Below are 24145 nucleotides of genomic sequence, written 5' to 3'. Positions count from 1 at the left end.
TATAGCCTCAACTGCAGACAAAAGCTGCAAATAGCAGTATGCCTTGCATGAAATTTTGAAACGAAAAGGTAATTTCATATCAACTTCGCAATCGCAACTGCTACCTTAATCCCTTCGGGAGGGTGATTTTGTAGCTTTAGTACTACCCTAAATCAAGTTATTAGGGTTCTTAAAAAGAACAAACATAAAAAAGGGTTTTATAGGATTATAAAAAAGAAAAGGTAGATTCGATCAAATTTTAATCATCACTCAAATTGAATAGATTCTATTTCAAACTCAACTTCAGTTATTAACGAATCAAAATAAACAACTTGATATCTTACTTGAAAAGATTTTTAGCAACTCAAAAAATAATATATTAAAATTTAAAATTAAATTATTAATAATATTAACATGTATACACTATTTTTTTAAATGCAATATAAGATTTTTATGTACTTAAGGTTCATGTTTGAACTCACGTTTGAGCTCCAATTGAGTTAGCCTGAGAATATTTTGAGTTGAAGTTTTTTGAGTTTGAGTCAAACTTCAATTTTTATTTCAAGTCGAGTTTAAAAATTTTAAGCTAACAAGTTTCCGTAGTCGAGTCAAGTTTAATAATTTTATGCTCTTTAATTTTGAATTCAAGTCAAGCTCAACTTTAAACATTTCAAGTTAAACTGAGCTCGACGGTCCAAAGTTCGATTCGACTCATTTACGGCAATAAGACTCGTCTTCTGTCCTAAATTTTTGAGAGAGAACCCTAACCCATCCTACTCTTGCACCACCGTTACGCTACCCTGACGTTCAAACCCCATCAACGGTGCCCTCTCTGTGTATGTTATTTTTCTTGTTATTTTATTGATTTTTTTTTATTTTTTCGTATGATTATTTATAGAAGGAATGAATAATATTTTAAATCTTAATTTAATTAATATTGATATTATTATAGATTTTGAATTGAAGAAAGTTTTCTATTTGACCATCTTAATCAATTATCTTTTGATTAAGGTGATTATAAAGTAATATATATTTTAAATACTCCTAATCACTTGATAATGAACGTTCAATCACGTTGCTGCAGTAGCTGGTGCTTGAACACATGTCCTCTAAGAACAATAATAATTCTTTTAATCATTGAGGTAATTTGATCCGTGCATCTTAATCAATTATGTCCTCGTACGAGTAGGGTTTATATTATAAATCATATAGTAAATATTTAGGATTTAATATCAATAAATAGTAAAAGTTCACAAAAAAAGTAAGGGTAAATTACGTGTTTAGTACCTAAACTATTAGTTTTGATCCGTTTTAATACTTAAACTTTTAAAATCATACTTAAAGTTTGTTTTTTGTTTCATTTTAGCACACCTGGTCAAAATTTAACGTTAAGCTTTGAAAACAATTGAAAGTTCAGGTATTAAAACGTACCAAAACTGATAGTTTAGGTACTCAACGTGTTAAGTTTTTTTCGGTGTGGTACTAAAATGAAACAAAAACTAAACTTTAGGTATGGCTTTGAAAGAAATGAAAGTTTAGGTATTACAATAGATAAAAAATGATAGTTTAGGTACTAAATGGGTAGTTTACCCATAAATTAAATATATAGAATATCTAAAGAATAATAGCATTAAAATATCAAATTAAAAGAGAAAATAATATTAGAGGAAAACACGAGTGACACGTAGAAGCCATATGTTATTTGGAGCTTTGAAACATGAAGCGGAGACGGTAACGAACGACAGCCTCACATTTGTTCCAATTTCCAAACCAAAAGATAATAACACTGAAAATTCCAAAGCAAAAGAGAAGCGGTTTCAAAAGGAAATCAGATAAAAATCACGAAAGAAAACAATGAAACCACTATCGCCACCGTCGACGGCGGCTATAATTATCCATTTCCATCATCACTACCTTAATCGCCGCCGTTGGTTTTTGTATCCGCCGCCTCGTTCGAACCGTCAGTGCCACCCCTCGGCATCAATCCCCAGACCCCATAATCTTTAGCTGACTTTCGTAACTAAAGCGGCCGATTCAACTTCTCAACCTTCTGCTGCAAAAACCATTGTCAGTGATAGTGGCTTCTCATTTGCTAAGGTAATTAATCTATTATTCATGCTTTCCATTGGCATTCAACGCTTTTACTACCAAAATTAGAACCTTTTTGTTAAAAATATACTGAGTGCTAGGCCGGATATAAGTTGTGGTTAAGGTCTTGTTTTTTGACGTGTTGCTTTTTATTGCGGTAGGGAAGGCAATTATATATTAATAACAAAAAAAAATTCACATAGGATAGAGCATAAATAAAATTTCAGGTGGTCACATTCAATAAAATTAACAACTAACATAAAGAAATTCGAATTTTAGTATGGCAAGTTCTACAAACATCCGCCACTTTGGAGAAGGGATGTTATTGCGGTCACTTTAGGTGTCGCAGGTAAAGGAACAATAACAGAAATAGCAACCTGTCATTGCACTAATTGGCCGTTACCTGTTAAATTATGGCCCCGGTTGGCACCACTAGAGCTAAATAGCGGCCCCTATTCGGCTATCCGACCACAATTCAAATTATTGATCTTGGTATTGCCTAGTTAGCCTCTTTTGTGAAATTCTCTTAATTCTGATTTAAACTAGTTAGAGCAAGAGTTGGTACTTGGTAAATATACAATGGAACACTTCCTCCGTGAGTAGCGTGTAAAAAAGCTTGGAATATACCACCAAACTGCTGAAAGTAATATAATGGATCAGGATTTATAGTTTGTTTCAGTTGAATCTCTTCATTGAATGATGATGGGCCACAGGTGATGTGATCAGGGCATTGGATCTTACTTCGATAATGAATATGACTATTGATAATTGTTTATGTTCTGATAAATATGATTACTGATAATTGTTCATTTGCAGCTTTCATTTGGTGTTATTGACTCGGTGTTGGATTTTCTCTCCTCTCGTGAGTTCTTTACCTGTTGACATTCCCCTCTTTCTCTTTACTGTATTTTGGTTTATCCCTTGTTAAATGTTGAACATACAGGTATGGTTTTGGGGCATATTTTAACATTCTCCCGGGATCCGAATGGTCTGCAATAATGCTGACTTACAGCTTCCCTCTCGCAATAATCGGAATGGCCCTCAAGGTAAAGGTTTTCTTCCTTGGAGTCTGATTGAAATGGATATTTGAAACCATTTTGTCTCAGATTTCATCATAATCTTTGTTAGAAGATGAAACTGCTTGTTAATTAGATCTTCCTTATGGCATCGAATATAGATTAAAGACCGTAATAGTCTAAATAAATTTCTTGTCAATTATGACAAGCTCCGATGTTGTTCCTACACTTCATTGTTTGGGAGTCATGTTTGACACATATCCGGATATGATGGGGCTATGATATTCCAATGACCCTCCAAATATTGAGCAGTTAGTTTCATAAGTTCTGGTTGTTGGTTGTATTTGAGTATGCAGAGCTCAAACCGGTGCCATGCGTGACCTATTCAGATGCTCAAATGTTAAGGGAAACCTGTGCCACTCCTATCCTTAAGCAGGTACTTTCTAACTCTGGCAATGCCAACTTGTTTGGAAAATGTTAAGATAATCAACACGTCCGACACTTACACTTGAATCCAAGTAATGTAGTTTACATATACGTCCAATGGATAAATTAAATGAAATTAATTTCCTTCATTTTCCAACGTGAATTTGGCAATATCACTGGACGACATCCATGCTTATTATACTCTCTAACTTTGTGAATCACATCAAAGAAATGAATTTCTTTAGCTTTCAGTAGGTAAGGAATGACTTTACAAGATACCGTTACGGGGATGAACAGCATTTGGATGAAGCATTGAAGCGGATTTTCCAGTTTGTTTTGGTATGTCTTATGTCACTCCGACTTTTTATATTTATTTAAGTAATTGTTTTCACTCTTGCCTGGAAAATGAATATGGAGATATGATCTCTAAGTAAAAATCTGACCATATCCGTGTCGAACACATTTCCTAGCAGACACTAACACTCGAGTTCAAATAACAATTGACTTGTCTTTTGATTTGTGAAGCTATCACAAAAATTATCATACATACAGGGGGGATTTCACCTGATTTATTTCCTATTTTCTGTGTTGCCTATTTTCTTACATTCAAATTTAAGTTTTTGATGTTAGTTCTTTCTCTACATCAACTCTCAGGGAGGAGGAATTCCTCGGAGAAATGCACCTATTCTTCAAATGATCCGTGAAGAAGTAAGTTTTTCGAGCTCACCAATTTTCATATACGGAAAATATTATTCGGTCTGCATCGTTCCCAACTTTGCCGAAGATGACTTAACAGTACATGTACATTAATAAGTGAATGCATCCCGTTTCCCTGGGGCATACACAATAGCATATGTGATTTATCAAGAATATTTCGACACAATGTCGCTGTAATTCTTCATTTTTCTTGAAGTATTAGCGATCGGCACATATTTGGATACGAGTATAGAATATGACTCTCAAGAACACTCCAAATACATGAATTTTCTTTAAAAAAATTGAACATACTCATGTTGGACTCGTATAAAAATCCAACACTTACACTCAAGTCCAACTAACATAGTTTTAGAATCTCTTCATCTCCAAATTGATGTTTGAATCTCTGGTCTTATATTTGTTACCGTGTCTTAGGTAACAGAAGATGGTAAATATTGTTTAGTCTTGGTTTTTGAGGCCAAAGCTCTGGAGTTGTCGGATTTTGAAAAGAGACAGGTAAATCGAAGCCAACGAGTTGAGTTGGATTGGTTCAAGAACGGGTCAAGAAAAAATGTGGAGTAAAAACCCCTTGTCCTGTCTATCTTTTATTAAGTTGTCATTTGTGAGTTTCTGTGTGCTGTTAATTTTACAACATTATATTATTCTTTAATTTCTTAATTCTGATAACATGGCTTACTGATCTTTAACTAAAATGATGGCTTCTTAGGCCAAATTCGCTTCCTTCTTTGGACCAGGCATCTCCGCTGAAGTTGGTGAGTTTTCACTTTCCTATACATAATACACACACATGTATATAATGTTTCAAAAAGTACATGTGTTTTCGTGTTTGTATATATATATATATATACTTTAGGGTAAAGTACAAATTGGTCCTTCGATTATAGGACATTCTTTTGTTGAGTCATTCAACTATTAAAAGTTACAAAATGGTCACCTGATTATTTATATGTTCCAAACTCATCATTCTCTGCCAAAATATCGATGATCATTTGAGTTGGACGTTAACCTACTTATTGTGATATTATAAAATCATATTTTAATGATGTATACTGATATCCCTATTGATCTCAAACATTGACTCGACAACGTAATGTCTCAGACACTAGCTCAACGGCGTAATGTAAACAGAGACCGATCCACAAAATACAACTCAAACAGTTCTTATATCAAATTTTATTATTTCTTAGTGAGCAAGTTAACGTCTGACTCAGATGATCACAAATATTTTTAATGGAAAAGGAAGAGTTTGAAACATATAAATAGTTAGGTGATTATTTTGTGATTTTTAATAGTCAAAGGATTTAATAAAGCATCTTACAGTCGGGAGACTATTTTGTTACTTTCAATAGTCGGTGATTATTTATGTACTTTACCCAATATTTTGAATGATAAATATCTTAACAATACAACAATTGGGTTTAGCAATATATTATATTTTACTAATCATGCATATAAAATTTTGAACTGATTTGATTTTTTTATATTAATCAATCATATTATATTTATCAATATATATAGCATATATAATACATCAAGTTATATAATCATGTATTTAATTTTTTTATATTAATCGCATTTGCATAATAATAAAATGTTAAAATAATCATTGAAGAATAGTGAATAACCTTGTGTGAAATTATTAGAGTTATATATATATATATATTCTATGGCGCAGGGAAAGGAGAGAATAATGTATATGAAGTTCGACTTATTTCAAATTCCACTTCAAATGCATCAACTTCATGATTCCGCTTGTATGTTATATTTGTTCCCTCTTATTTTTGGGTACTCGTAAGCTTCTTATCACGTATATACGAATTTGCCGAATACGGTTTATAGTAACACTAAAGTTTAAAGAAATGTACAACAATTGATTTTCTTGTTGGGTAGAAGTAATAATTATATTGTAGACACCCGTTTTTGTCCGGGTTTTTATATTTATTTATTTTTTATTTTATTTTTTATTATTATTATTATTATTATTTTTATTATTATTAATATACAGGTTACATTTTTGTAGGCCACTATAAGACCAAATTTGGAGCCCACTAGCTATCCAACTCAACAGGCCTAATCCCGAAGCCCAGCAGGTACATCAAGCCCAACTACCAACCCAGAACTGCGGCCCAGCAATCGACCCAAACCCGCTAGGGTTACCCCTTCTCTGCCTCAGCGCCGCACCATCAAGACCGTCTGATCTGGACCCATCCAATGGTCCAGATCAAAGGCCATTTAGGTCTGAAACCCTAACCCTAGTTCTGAGCCCTAACAGCTCAGCCACCAGCCGCCTCTTGGCTTTCCGTCTTCCTCTGACGCCGCCACCATCACTGTTCCGGTCTGACCCCAACTGTTTCACTATTGTCATCTACAGCAAAACCAATCAAGAAAATATATCATATACAGTTCAAATCTCACAAAATCTAAACTCCAAATTAAAATACCAATAAATCCCTAAATATTCGGGATTTCTATCCCACCAAATCAAAAAAGCCATGCCCTACACTAGGTATCATCATCTCACCAAATACTCAACAAAAATCAAGGGAAAACGAGAGAAAGGAAAAAACGAAAAAAGATAGACAGAGAGAAGATTCGGGTTGAGAGAAAAAAAAAAAGAGAGAAATAGAAAGGAAAGAAAAGGGAAAAAGAACGATACCTGCAAAAAACGGAGCCCTTACCCATCTCTTCGGAGCAGTGAGGAACCATCCCAAAGGTAAAACCTTTTCCTCTTCTAGGGTAGTTAGGGTTTGGAGTGTAGTGGGTTTTGGGGTTATGATTCACCTAGGATTTTTTTTAGGTGAGAGAGATGAGGTTACTCCCTGTGGCCACCGATCTACGGTGGTTGGGGAGTTTAGGGTTTAAATCCCCGGTTGAGGATGAGGGAAGGAAGGCGAAGAGGTGAGGGTCGAGAGCCATTTTGGCCCTCTGTCTCTAGAAGGAGAGGGAAGAATGAAAGGTTTGGGGTTCTCTAGGGCTTTCGCCACCGATTTACGGCGTTGGTGACCTCTGTTTTTTCTCCACGGCGGAGAGAGGCGGAGGATAAGGGAGAGAGGTGGAGAGCCTCTTTGGTTCTCTGTTTTCTGGAGAGAGGAGGAGATGTGAGAAATAAGAGATGTCACTGGGGAAGGGTCTTGGGTTTAGCCTTATAAGCTGAGTCCAAAACGGCGCCGTTTAGGTCGAGGACTCGGTTGTAATTTCATCATGGGTAAACTGTGTAAAAGGGGCTCCCAGGTTTTGAACGTTTATGATGTAGCCATTTATTGTATTTATTTATTTTGTATTTTATACCTCAAGGTTGTAATGTTTATTTATTGGTCACCTTGCAGTAATGTTTTGTAAGTTTCAACATTTGTACTGTGTGTTTATAATGCTCACATTTTGCTCACTGTTTTTCTGTTTGGTTTAAATACCGAATTTGCATTGTATGTTTCATTTGTTTTATTTTAGTCATTTGTTCATAACATAGAAAAGTATTAATTTACGTTTTTAAAACCTAAGTTTTTTTCGAATACAATTTATAGTCACTGTGTAAATTTTGTATGGGTTATTTACTTGCTTGATTATGGTCATTTTGTTTAGGTTTGTTTAGATACTTTTGCTAAATATATGTATAATTTATTTTTACTTATGTTATTGTTTTACTTATTTATTATATTTTCTTTAATATTTGTGTTAGTATGAGTTAATATTAGGAAATATTTATATAGATATATATATGTTGGTTAATAGTCACTATTATTTATATTATTGTGTGATATGGTTAAGCTTACTTATGTTATAGACGTTCACTTTACTTAATAGGTACTTTAAAATTTTATTTCATATTTATTACTTTTATTTATTATTTTTATAACGTCAATATGTTAATGTTTTTTAATATTAACTATATAGGTTTTAGATGAACAAAGTATGATTTACTTTATACTCATCTCGATATAATTTGGTGTTAATTCAAAGATAGAATATACTTTATAGATGAAAAATAGACGAGATAGCTTTCCCGATGGAGGTTGCAAATCTCGGGATTTCTCACCAAGTTAAGTATTTCTATTATTTTAAGTAATATTCAATAAATAAATCATAATTGATTTATCATTCTATTTTTTATAATTTTTATTGTATTAATGATCTCTATGTTAATATTAACAATACATGTTTTAGATAAATTAAGTATGATTTATTTTATACTCTTGTCGATATTATTTGGTAGTAATTCAAAGATAAAATATACTTTATAGATGAGAAATAGATGATATAGCTTTCCCGATGGAGGATTGCAAATCTTGAGATTTCTTACCAAGTGAAGTATTTCTATTATTTTAACAAATATTCAATAAATAGATCATATTTTTACTTCTGATTCAAACTTTAAGTTCTATCATTTACGATGATATATAAGTGACTAAGTACCGATTTTGGGCGTTGTGAGGGGTGTTTACCCTTCCCCGTACGTAACCGACTCCCGAATCCGTTTAAATGAATCTTTGGTAACACAGACCGAATCTTGTCTTTAAAAAAATGATTTTTCTTAAAATTGTTTTAAAAGACGTTTTTAGGTATTCGACCTACCTAACCCAAAGGTCGATGGCGACTCTTTTCAATTTTATTCAAATCAATTCAAAATCACCCATTTTCCAAAATAAAAGTCAAAATTGTTTTTTAAATAATAAAAAAAAAGTTTTATAAAAAATGGTTATGACAGCTTGGCGACTCTGCTGGGGACATCTAGAGAGTCAGGCTGTCGGTCGCTTATATATGGTCGTTATGGTGGAAATTATAAGTTCGAATCTTTAGTAAAACTATGATCTATGTATTGAATTTTTATTTATTATTTTATCTCTTTATTTTTATATACTAACATTTTAATTGTTTTCATTTTTTCATATATTTCTTAGTTCTCGTTGAGTGTTATTTTTTTTATATTTTTTCTGTTTTTGAGTCAAAGGTTTGTTTGCTTCTCCTCACACACATCACTTTCATTGGCATAACATGAGCTCTATACATGAGCTTCGATCCAAATTAGTTAGGGTGATTGCTTTACTCTCGTAAGAATTTATTCTTCGTATGAGTTTTAGCAAATAACCCATGGGATACATACCTTATACCTTCGTAGGAATTTATTCCTCGTATGGGTATAAGGCAGTGAATCCCCTCGAATTGAACTCGTTCCGTTTGAAACCTGTAATGGGTGAGGATTGAGGGTTTGGTAGCCCAAGGGGGTACCGACATCAAGGACAATTCGAGTTCCTTTTCCTGATAAGAGCCGAAACCATGCATATAATGAACCATAGAATGGTCACACTAGGTAGAATCATACTGAACCTCTGTCCGTCAATAGGTACCTAAAATAGGCGTACACAATGGAGAAACCTACTCTAACCTTTTTATTTTTATTTTATTTATTTATTTTTGAGTGTGTAGAATAGAGTTATTCTTTTAAAGCATGTGAAATGGAATTTAGGTGTAGTTAGAATTTAATTAAATAAATTTAGGAGGGTAGAAAGCATGTTTGGGTAGGCCCTTTTTGAGGAATATTATTCGGGTAGATAATACATAATTGGAGTAGATTTATTTCCCGTTTTACATATCTTTTTATGTTAAATTTATACAATTGTTTTGACTAACTGTTTGGTTTGTTTTGTTTGTTTTTTTTTCATACTGCATAGACATATCATTAGAAAAGGCGATTGATCTGTGAGTATCGATAAAGTGGAAAGACTTTCACGATGGAAAGGAGTTTTCTAAACAAAGAAGTGAATCCAGCAGATGTAAGGAACTGGTCCGAAGCCAAGCAGAAAGAGCAGGGAGATAGTCTATCAGGGAACTACGTGTCGGATCTGTCTGATTATACACCAGCTTCTTTAAAACAGAATGAGCTTCAGGGATTGAAAACAATTTGGGAAAGTTGGAATCTTATTGAGAGGCAAGCTTTTCAGCAGACTTATGGAGATATATTTCATCTGATATACGTGAAGGTAGATCCGATTCTCATACGAAGCATAATACAATTTTGGAATCCGGCCTATAGTTGTTTCACATTCAACCGAGAGGACATGACTCCAACCCTCGAGGAATACCAATTTCTGTTGAATTTGCCAAGCGTTAAAGTGGACAAAGTTTACTCCCGGTCGATAAAAGGGCCTTCTTTTAAGGCAAAGCTTGCAAAGATCTCGGGCACAAGCGACAAATGGGTAAATGATCGCTTGCAACGCAAGGGAGAAAGTGAGGGAGTGCTTGTGGTCTCACTTACAAAAGATAGCTGAAGCACACGTAGATGAAAACGTGCGTAGAGATGTATTTGCTTTAGGTATATATGGTTTAGTAATCTTTCCAAAATGTTTGGGGCTGATCGAGCTAGCAGTAGTCGATTTGGTTGAGAAGTTAGGAAGAGAGGTGAATCCAGTCCATGCAATTCTTGCTGAAACTTTCCGATCTTTGAATATATGTAGAAGGTTGGGGGGAGGTCGTTTTATGGGTTGTGCTCAATTGCTTACTGTGTGGATCAGAAGCCATTTCTGGAAGGAAGAAAAAGTCAACTATAATCGTTTTTTGAAAGATTATTCTCCTGTTGCTGAGTACCTTACGAAGGAGTGGCCTGAAGTATCTCAGAAAGATCAATGGATTGATTTCTTCCGAAATCTACAAAGTCAAAACATAGCATGGCGAACACCGTGGCTGATGCATACACAAATCTTGTTCAAGTGTGGAGATTTGGACTGGATTATATTACTGGGACTGTGGGGAGGAGTGGGATACGCTCCTTTGTTGATATTGAGACAGTACGGTGCCCGACAGTTTGTTCCCGTGACTCATGGGTTGACTGGTGCTGAATTTGATTATAAAGAAGGCAATTATAGAAAGAAAATCAAAGATGTGGCTGATTCTTGGAGGATGACTTTTAGGACTAAAGTAATTGGAGCGGATGTTATCTTGACGCCTGATTATGAAGCCTGGAGAATCAGGAGGGTAAATGATAAAATACCTTTAACATCTGGAGAGGGATCAAGGTCGATAGAAGAACAAATCAGAAATATCCCTTCGAATTTGGAAATCCAAAGAATTGAGTTTGAAATGGAAAAGGCTAAAGATTTCAAGAAAATAGAAGAGATGGAAAGAGAAAACTTCATGTTGACCATCGAGGCTGATTTTCATGCCAGACAGTTTATAATGATGAGAGAACGGAAAGAGGAGGTGGAAGCCGATTTAGAAGACTTAAAAAAAGATTATCAAAGGGTGCAGCAAGCGAGAAAGAGACTTGGATCCAGAGAATTAGCAGCTGCAAGACGGCGAATCAAAAGTCTGGAAATTGAGAACAAGTGTCAGATCAAGAAGATAGAAGCTGGAAAAGTAAAAGTATGCGAGCTAGAGGATGATAAAAAGGAATTGATCAAGCAGTATAAAGCTGAGGCTCGTAGAGCTCAAAAACTCCATGAAGAAAAAGAAGTCAGCCTGAAAGAATTAGAAGAAGAAAAGAATCAAGTCCAGGGGTTAAAAACTGAGATGAACAGTATAATTGAGGACTTTGAGGACAAAGATCGAAGAATTTTAGAGCTCGAAGAAGAAAGAAGGCGAAAGAAAGAAGAGATGTGGTCTGAGAGACAGGGATGGAATCGAATCCTCGATAGAAAGCAGGCGGAGATTGGATCGTGGATGCAGAGATTCTCTACAAAAAGTCAGCAAGTAGATGAGCTCACGGGAGAAATGGGAGAATTACAGATGAGATTCGAACAAGAGATGAACCAATCTCGAGCTATGAATGATGAGCTCAAAAGTCATGTATCGAACCTTGAGCAATCCCTTCTGCAAGTGCAAGTTCCTCCCGCTTCAATGGACCTAAGAGTTGCTCTCGAAGAAAACAAATCTTTCCAGAAGGAAATCAGAGAATTGAAGGGTGAACTCCAGAAATGTCGAATTCATATTACCAATCTAGAAAAAGAAATCAAACGCATCAATAAGGGATGGGAAAATACATATGAGCATTATCGATCCTTGGTAGAAGAACGCGAGCGCATGATAGGGGAAACTATTGCTCAAATGGGTGAAGTGGCTCGGTACATGAACGAATTAGCCAATAGAGCGGAGATCATCCAACTGCGCACAAATCCGGTTTCTGAATATACAAGGGTGAGGGCTAGGCCTTATATGTAATAGAACTCCTTTGTAATGAGTGAAACTTTTTATCCAATGAAAGTATTTCCGAATGGTTACTGCTTGGGTCAACGCCTTTTATTTGCATTTCATACTTGCATCATTCATTATGCATAAGTAAATTCATCATTTATAATGCATCACCAATAAAATGTATCATTTATAGCACATTACTAATAATATGCATTCGAATTTAAAAGAACAATAAAATTAATTTCCGAAGGGTTATGTGACAGACGATTCTGGCAAGTAAAAACTCCAATCCTTATCACACGCGAAGTAGAGCCATGGATGCCAAGCTTGATCAATTAAAGAAAGAAATGCAAGAAGATTTACTAAGAATACAACAAGAATGGCAGGCAAAGATGGATCAGTCACAAAAGTCAATTATAGATCAAATCCTGTAAAGCCAGGCTAATATGATGAATGAGATGATGACCAAGATGTCTGGGTTACGTACTGAAACAGTTAAAGAACCAAGCACTGCCCCTGTTGAAGTTTCTAGGCAGGAGTCTACCCCGAGACTAGTTATCTCACCTGAAAAGCTAGTTGAGCATCCTGCAGGGTCTTCAGCTGTAAAGGTTCAAATGGCCACGACTAACCCTCAAAACAGTCCTTATGAGTATATTGATGTAGATCCTAAGGAAATGGAGAAACCTAAAACGGAAGTACCAGAGCATTTAAAGGACTGATGCAAAGGGTTTTTTAAAGAAATGGGAAAGCAGGGTTCTCAAGACGAAATGAATGCAGAGGAATTGAGTCTTGTGCCAGACCTAGTATTACCACCAAAGTTCAAAATGCCGGAATTTGAAAAGTATGATGGGAAAACTTGTCCTGTTGCTCACTTGACCATGTTTTTTCGAAGAATGACAGGATTTGTGAAGGATGATGGGCTATTAATTCACTGTTTCAGGCCAGCTTGACGGGGTTAGCTGTCAGATGGTATAACCAATTAACCCGAGCTAAAATAGGGTCTTGGAAGGATTTGGCCAATGCGTTTAAAGAACAATATCAACACGTTACCGACATGATGCCTGATCGTGTTACTCTCCAAAATATGGAGATGAAGCATAATGAGACCTTCCGACAATACGCTCAGCGCTGGAGGGATATTGCTGCTCAAGTGCACCCACCACTTATTGAGAGGGAGTTTATAACCATGTTTATAGATACGTTAAAATCTCCTTATATTGATCATATGTTAGGAGTGGCAACTAAGAGCTTCTCTGATATCGTGATGTGCGGAGAGATGATCGAGAGAGCATTAAAGAAGGGGCAGATTGTCGGTAGCCAAACTCCTGCAAAGAAACCCTATGTGAAAAGGAAAGAAGGAGAGGTGAATAATGTAAATTTCTCTGTGAGTAAGCCGAAGATGGGAAATTCTTCTTCATCCCAAGGAGAGACTAAGCGCGAGCATAACAATGAAAGGATGACGTTCACTCCCATACCAATGACTTACAGTGAGCTCTTCCATGGATTAGTCCAAGCTCACGTAGTGTCACCAAAATTCATTGATCCAATTAAACCACCTTATCCAAAATGGTTCAACAAAATGAGACATGCGAATATCATGCAAATCTCAGAGGACATAACATTGAAAAGTGTCTCGCTTTTAAAAGAGTGGTTGAAGATCTGATCAAGAGAAAGGTGGTGTCCTTTAATGATTCTGAAGCACCCTGTGTTGCTGCAAACCCGCTTCCAAATCATCAGAATCAGGGAGTGAACGCTATTGAGAAAAATCAGAGAATTAAAAGGAGAATTGAAGAAGTAAGAACACCACTGAAGTGGGTATATGCTCAAATGAAGGAGAGAGGGTTGTTGAGCCCTAGAAATGAATGCTCAACAGAAAAGACAAAGAACTTTTGTGAATACCATGGTGAAAATGGTCATCAAATTTTAGGACTGTCAAGAATTCAGGCAAATAGTCCAAGAATTAATGAACAAGCAGGAGTTGCAGTTCTATGAAGAAAGAATGAGTGAGAATGAAAGATATATCTGCGCTTCTGAAGAAAATTCAAGGGAAGCTGAAAAGAATTTAAAAAAGCCTGTCCTGGTCATATCGAAACCAAATTACGAGGCCAGCAGTGGAAGTATAACATCTAGGGTAGTGATCAAAACCCCTACGCCTTTTACCTACAAGAGTAACAAGAGTGTTCCCTGGGACTATACATGCCAAATTAATACTCCTGAGAGTAAGGAGGAAGAGGTTGCTGAAGTTGGATTTTTCACCAGGAGTGGAAGATGCTATGCTCCTGGAAAGGCTGATAAAGCAAGAGATGTGGTTATTAAAGATCCTGATGATAAATTGAATGAGCCTGTTAAGATTGAGGAGGCTCAGGAATTTTTAAAGTTTTTGAAACACAACGAGTATAACATTGTGGAACAGCTTCATAAGACCCCAGCACGGATTTCAATGTTATCTCTACTGTTGCATTCGGAAGTACATCGAAATACTCTGATCAAAGTGCTGAATGAAACTTTTGTAGGGAAGGATATACCAGTGGAACATGTGGACAGGATGGTAAACCATATTAATGCAAATAATTTCATTTATTTTTATGATGATGAAATACCTGAAGAAGGAAAAGGCAGGGGCAAGGCTTTACACATTACGGCTCATTGCAAAGGAGTCATCGTCTCAGGGGTGTTAATTGACAACGGATCGGCCTTGAATGTTATGCCATTCGCCACTCTAAATAGACTTCCTGTGGATGTATCACAAATGAGGGTTTGTGGCAATGCTGTAAGGGCATTTGATGGGACAGAACGCAAGATAATGGGGAAGATGATTATCCCTCTCAGAATTGGCCCTACAACATTTGAAGTAGATTTTGTTGTCATGGATATTCATCCGAGTTATAGTTGCTTGCTAGGGAGACCCTGGATTCACATGGCTGGGGCAGTTCCTTCCTCCCTTCACCAAAAGCTCCGATTCATTGTTGATGGGACTCTGGTTACCATCAAAGCGGAAGAAGACATCATTGCCTCTATCACTACAGATGCACCATATGTAGGGGTAGATGAAAATGCACTAGAGTCCTCTTTCCAGTCCTTGGAATTTGTTAATGCTACTTTTATCTCTGAAGGCAAAAGAATTCCCATTCCTCATCTTTCAAAAAATACAAAGATGCAATTAAAAGAGACATTAGCTAGAGGAGCAAAGGTAGGGAAAGGCTTGGGAAAGAAACTGCAAGGCATCACTGAAGGGCCAGCTCCAGTTCCTAAAAGAAATTATTTTGGTCTCGGATACAAACCAACGTACTATGATAAAGTCAAAGATGCACAAAAGCTTAAGGAAAGGAGGAAGGCAAGAGTAAAGGGAGAAGACCTTGTTTGGGGACCCATGGTCATTCCGCCTCTCTCCAAATCTTTTGTGTTTGGAGGATTTGTGATTGACACGCTGAAACAGTCATGGGATATTGAAGATACCGAATTTGTTGAAGATTTATTGGGAAGCCTGAGCATCAACGTTATCACAGATGATTCTACTGGAGAATGCTCATTGGCATCAATCCGTCCGTGTTCTCCTGGCTATGTTTTGCACAATTAAACTGTTGAAGAACTCCCTGTGTTCTATAAGCACTCTTCAAAGTCTTCAGATATCAACTGTTCGAGCAATGATACTTTTGAACCACAAATTGATTTTGAAAATGACATGTGTCTCGAAGAATCTGAGGGTTATAAAGATGAAGAGGAATGTGAGTTAAACTCTGAGCTTGTTAGAATAATGGAGCAAGAAGATAGACAAATATTGCCCCACAAAGAGACAACTGAAACAATAAATTTGGGAACAGAAGAAGATATAAAGGAAGTTAAAATTGGCACTTCACTCTCACCAAAAATAAGAGATGGTCTTATGAGCCTTCTTCGGGAATATAGGGATGTGTTTGCTTGGTCTTATCAAGATATGCCGGGGTTGGAGACTGACATTGTGATGCACAAGCTACCAATAAAGCCGGAATGCAAGCTGTTCAGCAAAAACTTCGAAGAATGAGACCAGATATGCTATTAAAAATCAAGGAAGAAGTGAAGAAACAATTCGATGCTGGATTTTTACAAGTGGCCAAGTACCCTGAATGGGTAGCAAACATAGTGCCAGTTCCAAAGAAAGATGGCAAAGTTCGGATGTGTGTTGACTACCGGGATCTCAATCGAGCGAGCCCCAAAGATAATTTTCCACTCCCACATATCGATACTTTGGTTGACAATACGGCTGGTCATGCTCTTTTCTCTTTCATGGATGGTTTCTCAGGTTACAATCAAATTAAGATAGACCCAGAAGACAAGGAAAAGACAACTTTTGTGACAATGTGGGGTACGTTTTGTTACAAGGAAATGCCCTTTGGACTTAAGAACGCCGGGGCAACATATCAAAGAGCCATGGTTACGTTGTTCCACGATATGATGCACAAGGAGATAGAAGTGTACATGGATGATATGATTGCCAAATCACAAACCGGAGAAGAACATGTAAAAGTCTTAAGGAAGCTATTTTTAAGATTAAGGAAATACCAGCTCAAGCTTAACCCGGCTAAGTGCACATTTGGAGCTACTTCAGGGAAGTTATTGGGATTTGTAGTCAGTGAGAATGGGATAGAAATAGATCCTGGTAAAGTCAAAGCAATTTTGGAATTACCTCCCCCTAGAACGCAAAAGGAAGTACGAGGTTTTCTGGGAAGGTTAAATTATATTGCCAGATTCATCTCTCAGTTGACCGAGAAATGTGATCCAATATTCCGATTACTGAGAAAGCAAAACCCAGGAGAATGGGATGATAGTTGCCAAGAATGCTTTGATAGAATTAAGAGTTACTTAATTAATGCTCCTGTCTTGATGCCACCAATCCCAAACAAACCATTGATTTTATATTTGACTGTCTTTGAGAAGTCAATGGGATGTGTGTTGGCTCAACATGACGAAACTGGAAGAAGAGAACGAGCTATTTACTATCTCAGTAAGAAATTCACTGACTGTGAGACTCGATACTCCTCTATCGAAAAGTTGTGTTGTGCTTTAGTATGGACTACTAAGAGGTTGAGACAGTATTTGTTGTATCATACTACCTGGTTGATATCAAGACTGGATCCGTTAAAGTACTTGATGGAATCAACGGCTCTAACTGGAAGGATGACGAGATGGCAAATGTTGTTGTCCGAATTTGATATAGTCTACATGAACTAGAAATCAGTTAAAGGAAGTGCTATTGCAGATTTCCTGGAAAGCAGAGCATTAGAAGACTATGAGCCAGTAAAATTTGATTTTTCGAATGAGGACTTGATGAGTATATTTGTTACTGAAGAAGATACTCCGAAAAATGAAGCATGGAAAATGAACTTCGATGGCGCTTCTAATGCTGTGGGACATGGAATTGGGGCAATACTAGTTTCACCTAAGGGAGATCATTATCCTTTTACTAGTAGGCTCGCCTTTTAATGCACTAACAATATGGCAGAATATGAAGCATGTATCTTGGGTATTCAAGCTGCAATTGAGCGCAAAGTTAAAAGCCTGGAAGTATTCGGCGATTCTGCTCTGGTTATTTATCAGCTTCGCGGGGAATGGATGACTCGAGACTCCAAGTTGATAGAATACAAGAACTTGGTGATGGAGTTGATCAAAGAGTTTGAAGAAATTTCTTTTACTTATCTTCCTCGTGAAGAAAATCAAATGGCAGATGCCTTGGCTACGTTGGCAGCTATGTTTAAGGCCGATGATCAATCTCGAATGATGTCTATTCGGATGAGTATAAGAGAAATGCCAGCTCATTGTTGCAACATAGAGGAAGAAGAGGATGATAGTCTCTCATGGTATTATGATATTCTCCAGTATGTGAAGTATCGGGCTTACCCAACGGAGGCAACTGAGAATGATAAACGGACCTTAAGAAGATTAGCAATGGGGTATGTCCTTGATGGAGATATATTGTATAAAAAAGGCAAGGATCAGGTGCTTTTGAGATGTGTGGATAGAATTGAGGCCAAGAAAATACTTGAGGAAGTCCATGAAGGAGTTTGTGGAACACATGCTAATGGATTCACAATGGTTAGAAAAATCATGAGGTTTGGGTACTATTGGTCCACTATGGAAGGAGATTGTATCAGATTTGCTCGAAGATGTCATAAATGCCAGATTCATGATAACCAAATACATGTTCCTCCTTCACCACTCCATGTAATGAACGCACCTTGGCCATTTTCAATGTGGGGCATCGATGTCATTGGGGCAATTTCACCGAAGGCCTCAAATGGACATCGTTTTATCTTAGTGGCTATAGACTACTTCACCAAATGGGTTGAAGCTGCCTCTTATGCTAATGTCACAAAAGGAGCAGTGTGCAGATTTCTAAAAAGAGAAATCATTTGTAGATATGGAACACCTGAAAGGATCATCACAGATAATTCATTGAATTTGAACAACGATTTAATGAAGGAAGTTTGCACAAAGTTAAAGATCAAACATCACAATTCGGCTCCTTATCGCCAAAAAATGAATGGGGCAGTAGAGGCAGCGAATAAAAACATCAAGAAGATCATCACAAAAGCAACTGAAACATATAGAGACTGGCATGAGAAATTACCTTTTGCGTTGCTTGCTTATCGCACGTCTGTTCGTACATCTACTGGGGCAACACCATTCTCTTTGGTATATGGGATGGAAGCAGTTTTACTGTTGAGGTGGAAATACCTTCTTTGAGAGTATTGATGGAGTTGAAACTGGACGAGGCTGATTGGGTACAAAGTAGGTTTGATCAGTTAAATTTGATTGAGGAGAAAAGGCTGAGAGCTATCTGCCATGGCCAAATGTACCAGAAAAGGATGATACGAGCATATGACAAGAAAGTCAGACCTCGAGAATTTTGTGAAGGCGATATGGTGCTAAAAAAGATCCTACCTATGCAAAAAGACTTTCGAGGGAAGTGGATGCCGAACTGGGAAGGTCCCTATGTTGTAAAAAAGGCATTCTCAGGAGGAGCTTTGGTGTTAACAGAAATGGATGGAGAAATTTGCCTAATCCCGTGAATTCCGATTCGGTCAAACGATATTACACTTAAATCAATCAAAAAAAAATCAAAAAAATCAAAAAAAAATCAATCAAAAAAAAAGAAAAAGAAAAAATTAAATAAAGGAGGGTTCAAGATGAAAACCCAAAATGGGGTCTTGAAACCAAAGAGGATTCGAGTTGAAAATCCGTAATGGATGGCTCGAATAGCCAGAAGTTGAAATGGCGGATTCCCTCGGAAGCCTGACAGTTCAGGGAAAGACTCTCATGCTCACACATCTTTTGTACGATCTGAATCTTCGAAACACATGTCAACTTTCAAGAAAGATTTGGGGTGAAGAACTAAAAGGATTCAGCATTTGATATTCACTATATTTGTCCTTTGATCTTCCTTTGTACTTACTTGTTTCTTGTCCCCAAAAGATTATAATTTCTCATTGCCTCTTTTCCATGAAACTTGTCAAATTTGATTCATTGTCCTTGTATATATTCACCAAATTATTGATTATTATGCCTTACTCTGAAAAGTGTCAGAGTGTGGGGATTTTGAAACAGGTGTTCGCCAGAGAGCACATACAAAGGCACGCTCCCATCAATCATTAAACAAATCATTGAAAAAAAAGGGTTTAAATCAAAGAAATCAGTTTCAACATAATCATACTTTTCCCAAGCAAAGAAGTCCCAATTTAAAGGCATGCAACAAGGAGAGGCCATTCTGAATGAATTTTCTCTGAAAAATCAATCAATGACCAAATAATCAAAGAGGCAAGATAAACTCTCTCGGGGTAGATCGGAGGGACCAAGTCAAAGAATATTTAATGAGAGGTCAAGAAAGTAACCAGGCATGGATAAACACATAAATATCGCATGTTCCGATCAAAGAGTATGAGAGATTCTCAATGCCAGGATCAAACTGAACATAACCCTTTAAACATGCATTTAGATCATTCTTAGAGCATATTGATAACATGAAATCATGGCATATGACCATTTTTACAGGATCTTCAAGATTTATTTCATTATTGAAGCAATGAATCAGTCAACATCAACTGACCAGATCTCCTCGACACGTAGGAGAGTGTCAACATTAGGATAACCAGCCGTCCTCATCACGTAGGAACCGAGTTATCACCCTTCCTAAAGATGGCCAGAGTTCTTCATCATGTATGAACCATGTCATCTACCCTTAGATGACCAGACTTCCTCATCACGTAGGAGCCGTGTCAACCTTAGATAATCATCCGTCCTCATCACGTAGGAACCTAGTTATCACCCTTCTTAAAGATGACCAGAACTCTTCATCGCGTATGAGCCGTGTCATCCCTTGACCAGATTTCCTCATCACGTAGGAAACGTGTTTCCCTTAGACGACCAGACCTCTTCATCATGTATGAGCAGTGTCGTCCCCAACAACCAGCATTATCCAATTTCTATGGAAAAAGGGAGAACCAGACAAAAACATGTTGTCTTGTCGTCTTTGCCCTATTCTTGTTAACACAAGTATGTGCAAAGAGGGGCAGCTGTAGACACCCATTTTTGTCCAGGTCTTTTATATTTATTTATTTATTTATTTATTTTTTTATTATTATTATTATTATTATTATTTTTATTATTATTAATATACAGGTTACATTTTTGTAGGCCACTATAAGACCAAATTTGGAGCCCACTAGCTATCCAACTCAGCAGGCCTAATCCCGAAGCCCAGCAGGTACATCAAGCCCAACTACCAACCCAGACCTGTGGCCCAGCAATCGACCCAAACCCGCTAGGGTTACCCCTTCTCTGCCTCAGCGCCGCACCATCAAGACCGTCTGATCTGGACCCATCCAATGGTCCAGATCAAAGGTCATTTAGGTCTGAAACCCTAACCCTAGTTCTGAGCCCTAACAGCTCAGCCACCAGCCGCCTCTTGGCTTTCCGTCTTCCTCTGACGCCGCCACCATCACTGTTCTGGTCTGACCCCAACTGTTTCACTATTGTCATCTACAGCAAAACTAATCAAGAAAATATATCATACAGTTCAAATCTCACAAAATCTAAACTCCAAATTAAAATACCAATAAATCCCTAAATATTCGGGATTTCTATCCCACCAAATCAGAAAAAGCCATGCCCTACACTAGGTATCATCATCTCACCAAATACTCAACAAAAATCAAGGGAAAACGAGAGAAAGGAAAAAACGAAAAAAGATAGACAGAGAGAAGATTCGGGTTGAGAGAAAAAAAAAGAGAGAAATAGAAAGGAAAGAAAAGGGAAAAAGAACGATACCTGCAAAAAACGGAGCCCTTACCCAACTCTTCGGAGCAGTGAGGAACCATCCCAAAGGTAAAGCCTTTTCCTCTTCTAGGGTAGTTAGGGTTTGGAGTGCAGTGGGTTTTGGGGTTATGATTCACCTAGGATTTTTTTTAGGTGAGAGAGATGAGGTTACTCCCCGTGGCCACCGATCTATGGTGGCCGGGGAGTTTAGGGTTTAAATCCCCGGTTGATAATGAGGGAAGGAAGGCGAAGAGGTGAGGGTTGAGAGCCATTTTGGCCCTCTGTCTCTAGAAGGAGAGGGAAGAAGGAAAGGTTTGGGGTTCTCTAGGGCTTTCGCCGCCGATTTACGGCGTTGGTGACCTCTGTTTTTTCTCCACGGCGGAGAGAGGCGGAGGATAAGGGAGAGAGGTGGAGAGCCTCTTTGGTTCTCTGTTTTCTGGAGAGAGGAGGAGATGTGAGAAATGAGAGATGTCACTGGGGAAGGGTCTTGGGTTTAGCCTTATAAGCTGAGTCCAAAACGGCGCCGTTTAGGTCGAGGACTCGGTTGTAATTTCATCATGGGTAAACTGTGTAAAAGGGGCTCCCAGGTTTTGAACGTTTATGATGTAGCCATTTATTGTATTTTATTTATTTTGTATTTTATCCCTCAAGGTTGTAATGTTTATGTATTGGTCACCTTGCAGTAATGTTTTGTAAGTTTCAACATTTGTACTCTGTGTTTATAATGCTCACATTTTGCTCACTGCTTTTCTGTTTGGTTTAAATACCGAATTTGCATTGTATGTTTCATTTGTTTTATTTTAGTCATTTGTTCATAACATAGAAAAGTATTAATTTACGTTTTTAAAACCTAAGTTTTTTTCGAATACAATTTATAGTCACTGTGTAAATTTTGTATGGGTTATTTACTTGCTTGGTTATGGTCATTTTGTTTAGGTTTGTTTAGATACTTTTGCTAAATATATGTATAATTTATTTTTACTTATGTTATTGTTTTTACTTATTTATTATATTTTCTTTAATATTTGTGTTTAGTATGAGTTAATATTAGGAAATATTTATATAGATATATATGTTGGTTAATAGTCACTATTATTTATATTATTGTGTGATATGGTTAAGCTTACTTATGTTATAGACGTTCACTTTACTTAATAGGTACTTTAAAATTTTATTTCATATTTATTACTTTTATTTATTATTTTTATAACGTCCAATATGTTAATGTATTTTTTAATAATTAACTATATAGGTTTTAGATGAACAAAGTATGATTTACTTTATACTCATCTCGATATAATTTGGTGTTAATTCAAAGATAGAATATACTTTATAGATGAAAAATAGACGAGATAGCTTTCCCGATGGAGGATTGCAAATCTCGGGATTTCTCACCAAGTTAAGTATTTCTATTATTTTAAGTAATATTCAATAAATAAATCATAATTGATTTATCATTCTATTTTTTATAATTTTTATTGTATTAATGATCTCTATGTTAATATTAACAATACATGTTTTAGATAAATTAAGTATGATTTATTTTATACTCTTGTCGATATTATTTGGTAGTAATTCAAAGATAGAATATACTTTATAGATGAGAAATAGATGAGATAGCTTTCCCGATGGAGGATTGCAAATCTTGAGATTTCTTACCAAGTGAAGTATTTCTATTATTTTAACAAATATTCAATAAATAGATCATATTTTTACTTCTGATTCAAACTTTAAGTTCTATCATTTACGACGATATATAAGCGACTAAGTACCGATTTTGGGCGTTGTGAGGGGTGTTTACCCTTCCCTCCGTTTAAATGAATCTTTGGTAACACAGACCGAATCTTGTCTTTAAAAAAAATGATTTTTCTTAAAATTGTTTTAAAAGACGTTTTTAGGTATTCGACCTACCTAACCCAAAGGTCGATGGCGACTCTTTTCAATTTTATTCAAATCAATTCAAAATCACCCATTTTCCAAAATAAAAGTCAAAATTGTTTTTTAAATAATAAAAAAAAAGTTTTATAAAAAATGGTTATGACATATATTTTTGATCGTACGAACTAACTTACCTCAGTGGTTAAAGGAATTGTTGTTTTATCTATTGAGATTATTAAGAAGCTTTATGATTGTTTTTTCTTTAAATAATTATGTTCCCTCTCTATACATAGACACAGATAGGATCTAATTACACAATGTAATTTTTTTTTTAATTTTGTACAGATTTATGATTATTTAATAAGTGAAAATGGATTGTTGAAATTAACAATAGAAAACGAGATAATATTAACCCAAAGAAAATCAAGGATTTACAAAAAAAAATATTTTTATACATAAAATTTAAATGTCTAAAATATTATCCTGTATATATATTTAATTTGTTTTATATTAAATAAATAATTAAACTTTTTTTAATTTATTTAAAATAAAATGTACATAATTTATATAAATATATATATAAGATATGAAATTTGAATTATTAAAATATTAATCATACAACAAGTTATAAA

General features: G+C 36.1%; 1 pseudogene; it reads left to right on the top strand.

The window, feature by feature from the left end:
• The first annotated feature begins 1707 nt into the window (after positions 1 to 1707).
• LOC120139134 lies at positions 1708 to 6712 on the top strand (annotated as a pseudogene).
• Positions 6713 to 24145: the final 17433 nt, after the last annotated feature.

The sequence above is a fragment of the Hibiscus syriacus genome, unplaced genomic scaffold (assembly GCF_006381635.1).
Source record: "Hibiscus syriacus cultivar Baekdansim isolate YM2019G1 unplaced genomic scaffold, ASM638163v2 tig00110729_pilon, whole genome shotgun sequence".
NCBI lineage: Eukaryota > Viridiplantae > Streptophyta > Magnoliopsida > Malvales > Malvaceae > Hibiscus > Hibiscus syriacus.
This window is presented reverse-complemented; position numbering and strand designations above follow the sequence as displayed.